The sequence below is a fragment of the Hyperoodon ampullatus genome, assembly GCF_949752795.1.
Source record: "Hyperoodon ampullatus genome assembly, chromosome: X".
Taxonomy (NCBI): Eukaryota; Metazoa; Chordata; class Mammalia; order Artiodactyla; family Ziphiidae; genus Hyperoodon; species Hyperoodon ampullatus.
In genome coordinates this window covers 63,111,308-63,117,307 of record NC_136913.1, presented here as the reverse complement: position 1 = coordinate 63,117,307, position 6,000 = coordinate 63,111,308, and positions in this window count along the sequence as shown.

Genomic DNA, 6,000 nt, shown 5'->3' with positions numbered 1-6,000 from the left:
TTCTTCTCTATTAGCAAAGCAGTTGAACAAAGTTTTATGTACTTACTCAAAGAGACTAAATCTCGGTATGTTAAATGGCTTGCTCCATGTTGGTTTAACATGCACACATAAACATATAAAACAAACCAAATAAATACTTAAGAACTTGATGTAGAGAGGAGATTCCTTCCCCAAAAAGAAGCTTCTGGTAAGATGAAGTAGACATACTTTTCCCTATTCTTCTCACTATTCATTCTTACAAATAAGAACCCTGGACACTATATATAAAATAAGAATATGAAAGGTGGAGAGAAGGCAGACAGCTAGGGTCCTTGGGACCAAAAGGAAGAGATGTTTATGAGTTCTGTGGGGTTCCTCTTTGCCTCATATATCCCAGACTTGGAACTGAAGAAGCTAGAAACCTCAAACTGCCAATTACTGCTGTAAAAGTCCCAATAAATCCCGGTCTCCCTAGCAACATATCAGGAAAGGAGCATCTTAACAAGGCAGAAAACTTTTATATAATAATTGCTCTACTCCAGTCAAACATTACAGAAAAGAACTGTGGCTCCTCACCCCTACCCATACCAGAAAAATCCAGGTGGGTACCACAGAATTCTCATGAGGTTGTAGCAGAGCACCATAACATTCATGCGTGGGTGATGTTCAAGAGGTCTAAGTAGATAACTGGGATTCTCATCCCCCTTCGTCAGCAATGAAACCATTCATCCCCATGATATCAGTGGAGACCACGTAGAAACTCTGGACTTCAGCCCCATGCAGCACAACATTTTTTTACCTACTGGGGAAATATCAAAGGAGAAGTGGAGAGTAAGGAACTTCACTATCACCTAATGGTACCAAAGCACCCCCATTACAGTATCAATGGAGACTGTGAGGGAAGTCAGAATTCTGATTCTTGCCCAGCAGTAAACATAAGCAAATAAGCTCCCATCCTTAGGTGGTAATGAGGTCAAGTGGGGAATCTGGAATTCTACTTACACCTGGAAGTAACAAGGTGGTGATACTCCTTACACTGCCAAAACACTGTGAGAGAAAACGAGGTGAAGCAGAAGATTTAAATAACACCCAGAGTCTAATAACATAATATTAAAATGTTCAGGTTTCAACTGAAAATCACTTATACCAAGAACAAGGAGGATCTTAAGCTGAATGAAAAAAGAAAATCAAAGTGTGTCAACACTGAGATGATACAGATGATAAAATTATTTGAAAATGATTTTCAATCAACTCTTATAACTAAGCATCAGTGAGGAATTAGAAACACAGCTGAAACAAAAATAGAAAGTCTCATTAAGGATTTAGAAAGCACCAGCAAGGAAATAGAAGAAATAAAAAAGACCAAATGAAATTTTAGAAGTAAAGCATAGAGTAAGTAAAAATTTAAAAGCTCAATAGGTGGGCTCAAGAGATTGGAGAGAACAGGTAAAAAATTTATGAACTGAAGATGCAGCATTAAAAATTGCCCAGGGCCTCCCTGGTGGCGCAGTGGTTGAGAGTCCGCCTGCCGATGCAGGGGACGCGGGTTCGTGTCCCGGTCTGGGAGGATCCCATATGCCGCGGAGCGGCTGGGCCCGTGAGCCATGGCCGCTGAGCCTGCGCGTCCGGAGCCTGTGCTCCGCAGCGGGAGAGGCCACAACAGTGAGAGGCCCGCATACAGCAAAAAAAACCCAAAAAAAACAAAACAAAACAAAAAAAAACAAATTATAATTCAATAGGAATAAATTATTCAAAACAATAGATCTAAAGAAATTTTCTAGACTCTTGTGGAATAATAGGGTAAGCTAGATAAATCATGTACCTGTATTTAGCTTAGTTTAAATTTTAAACAATTTTAACAATAGCTGTTACAGAATTTATAGTGAAAGAGTCACCTCAAGAATTGCAGGCAAAGGTTAATCTAAGTTGCTCTGTCTAAACTGTGCTTTGGGGTCCTATTTAGCATTTTTTAAAATTTATTTATTTATTTATTAACATCTCTATTGGAGAATAATTGCTTTACAATGGTGTGTTAGTTTCTGCTTGATAACAAAGTGAATCAGTTATACATATACACATGATCCCATATCTCTTCCCTCCGGCGTCTCCCACCCTCCCTATCCCACCCCTCTAGGCGGTCACAAACCACCGAGCTGATCTCCCTGTGCTATGCGGCTGCTTCCCACTAGCTATCCACTTTATGCTTGGTAGTGTATATATGTCCATACCACTCTCTCACCTCGTCACAGTCTACCCTCCCCCTCCCAATATCCTCAAGTCCATTCTCTAGTAGGTCTGTGTTTTTATTCCCGTCTTACCCCTAGGTTCTTCATGACCTTTTTCTTTTTTTTCTTAGATGCCATATATATGTGTTAGCATATGGTATTTGTTTTTCTCTTTTTGACTCACTTCACTCTGTATGACAGACTCTAGGTCCATCCACCAAACTACGAATAACTCAATTTTGTTTCTTTTTATGGCTGAGTAATATTCCATTGTATATATGTGCCACATCTTTATGAATTCATCTGTTGATGGACACTTAGGTTGCTTCCATGTCCTGGCTATTGTAAATAGAGCTGCAATGAACATTTTGGTACATGACTCTTTTTGAATTATGGTTTTCTCAGGGTATATGCCCAGTAATGGGATTGCTGGGTCGTACTAGAACAAAAAATTTCACAATTTGTATGGAAACACAAAAGACTCCGAATAGCCAAAGCAGTCTTGAGAATGAAAAACAGAGCTGGAAGAATCAGGCTCCCTGACTTCATACTATACTACAAAGCTACAGTAATCAAGACAGTATGGTACTGGCACAAAAACAGAAAGATACATCAATGGAACAGGATAGAAAGCCCAGAGATAAACCCATGCACATATGGTCACCTTATCTTTGATAAAGGGGGCAAGAATATACAGTGGAGAAAAGACAGCCTCTTCAGTAAGTGGTGCTGGGAAAACTGGACAGGTACATGTAAAAGTATGAAATTAGAACACTCACTAACACCATACACAAAAATAAACTCAAAATGGATTAAAGACCTAAATGTAAGGCCAGACACTATCAAACCCTTAGGGGAAAACATAGGCAGAACACTCTATGACCTAAATCACAGCAAGATCCTTTTTGACCCACCTCCTAGAGAAATGGAAATAAAAACAAAAATAAACAAAGGAGACCTAATGAAACTTCAAAGCTTTTGCACAGCAAAGGAAACCATAAAGAAGATCAAAAGACAACCCTCAAAATGGGAGAAAATATTTGCAAGTGAAGTAACTGACAAAGCATTAATCTCCAAAATTTACAAGCATCTCATGCAGCTCAATATGAAAAAAACAAACAACCCAATCCAAAAATGGGCAGAAGACCTAAATAGACGTTTCTCCAAAGAAGATATTCAGATTGCCAACAAACACATGAAAGAATGCTCAACATCATTAATCATTAGAGAAATACAAATCAAAACTACAATGAGATATCATCTCACACTGATCAGAATGGCCATCATCAAAACATCTACAAACAATAAATGCTGGAGAGGGTGTGGAGAAAAGGGAACCCTCTTGCACTGTTGGTGGGAATGTAAATTGATACAGTCACTATGGAGAACAGTATGGAGGTTCCTTAAAAAACTAAAAAAAAAGAAGGAGTATTAAACATGAACAAGTTTAGACCTAATGGTTTGGAAAATTCTCAGTCTCTCCTAAAGGCAAACTATGTTGAAGTTAAGAAATGGCTTCCAAGTAACGATCAAACCCAGGGTCCTGCCAGAAAAATGCTGTATGCTCTCAAGGTGAAGCTGAGGGTATAGCTCTAAAATCCTTTGTTAAGGCATCAAAAAGATACAATGTTCTGCTTTAGACTATTAAGTTGGACAAAAAAAGCACTTTAGAGTTTAAGGGTGTGCCTAAGAGTATCTTCATCAAACAAGAGTATCTAAGAAACATAAAAACTTTATTATACAACCCTCCTGACATAAGACCAGGGTGAAGAAGGGTTTAATTGGAAGAAATTCAGGGTGTGGTGTTTATTCATAAGAGACCAAAATGATTTTAAAAGAATTACATTTCCAGACATACCACCAACTTTCACTGACAGGGACAAAAACACAACAAAAAGGAAAAAAGGACTTTGAACCTCCGAAACCTACTAGCAGGGAGCAAACCACAAAAACTACATAGTTGAAAATATAGCTTACCTAGCAAATAAAAGGAAGGATGACTCAAAGGGTGGAACCAAGAACAATGAGTAAGGACTGAGCCATTCCTGGGCAGGAATGGGGCTGAGTCCTTAATGAAGAAATTTACAAAATTTTCCTGTCTGGATTTCAGAATTTCTATGTACTTCTTTGTGCTTCACATTTTCTCCCTATTTGAATAGGAATACCCATAGGGGTTTTCTTTATCACTCTCGACCTGTATGTTGGGCAAATGGAGTGCACATAATTCAGATCGAGAACTATACTTGAGGTGATTTACTTAAGAAAGTATACCTGAGAAAACTTCATCTGTGCATGGATCTGATTTAGATGATGATTTCACAGACTTTGAGCCGACGGTATAGTGAGATGAGACTTTTGTGGGCCTTTGTAGTGGGTAAGTATATTTTGCATGTGGGAGGATTGTAAATAATTTGTGGCCACATGGGGGACCTATAGGGTTTTAAAATTCACATGTACTTTACATGAGGTAAAATTCACCACTTTAAAGGGTACACTTCTGTGGTTTTGGGGACATTCACTAGGTTCTGCAACCATCTCCACTATCTAATTCCAGAACATTTCTATTGATACCCCCACCCCCCAAACCAAGCCATACCTATTAGTAGTTAGTCCTAGTTTGTCTCTCCTCCCATATGATAGCAATAACTACTCTACAGATTTCTATCTCTATAGATTTGTCTCTACAGATTTGTCTATTCTGATTATTTCATATAAGTGGAATCATAGAATACGTAGCCTCTTGCATATGGCTTCTTTCACTTAGCATGTTTTCAAGGTTTATCCATCTTGAAGCATATATCAGTTCTTCATTTCATTTTATTTCTGTATAATATTCCTTTGGATGGTTATGTCACATTTTATCTGTCCACATCCATTTTATTTGTCCATCCAGCGTTTAATGTATTGAATACATTTGGGTTATTTTCATTTTTTGGCTATTATGAATAATGTTCTTATAACCAGTCATGTACAAGTATTGTATGGACATACGTTTTCATTTCTCTTGGGTATATACCTAGGAGAGGAATTCCTGTGTCATAAAGCAACTTTATTTTACCTTTTTGAGCAACTGCCAAACTTATTTTCCACAGCAAATGCACCATTTTACATTCCCTTATGATTTCTTTTTTAACCCATTCCTTATTTGGTAGTGTGTTGTTTGATTTCCACATTTTGTGGTTTTTCTAAATTTCCTTCTGTTACTAATTTCATATTTCATTTCACTTTAGTTACAACACTTACTTTGTATGATTTAAATCCTTTTAAAATGTATTAACACGTTAATGGCTTAAGATACAATCTATTATTCACAGTGTTCCAGGTTCACTTGAGAGTAATATTCTGATGAAATTGGGTGAAGTGTTCTATAGGTAACTATTAGATCTGCTTGGTAATTAGGGATGTTCAAGTCTTCCATTTCCTTGCTGATCTTCTATCTACTGTTTCTGTCCATTATTGAAAGTAGGGTATTGACATATCCAACTCTTATGATTAAATTACCTATTTCTCCCTTCCATTCTCTCCATTTTTACTTTATACATTTTGGAGCTCTGTTGTGAGGTGCTCTGTTGTGAGGTGTTTAATTTATTATATTTTTTCCAGGGATTGATGATTTCATCATTATATAATGTCCTTTCTCAGGACTTCCCTGGTGGTGTGGTGTTTAAGAATCCGCCTACCAATGCAGGGGACACGGGATCGATCCCTGGTCCCGGAAGATTCCACACACCATGGAGCAACTAGCCTGTGTGCCACAACTACTAAGCCTGCACTCTAGAGCCTGTGAGCCACAACT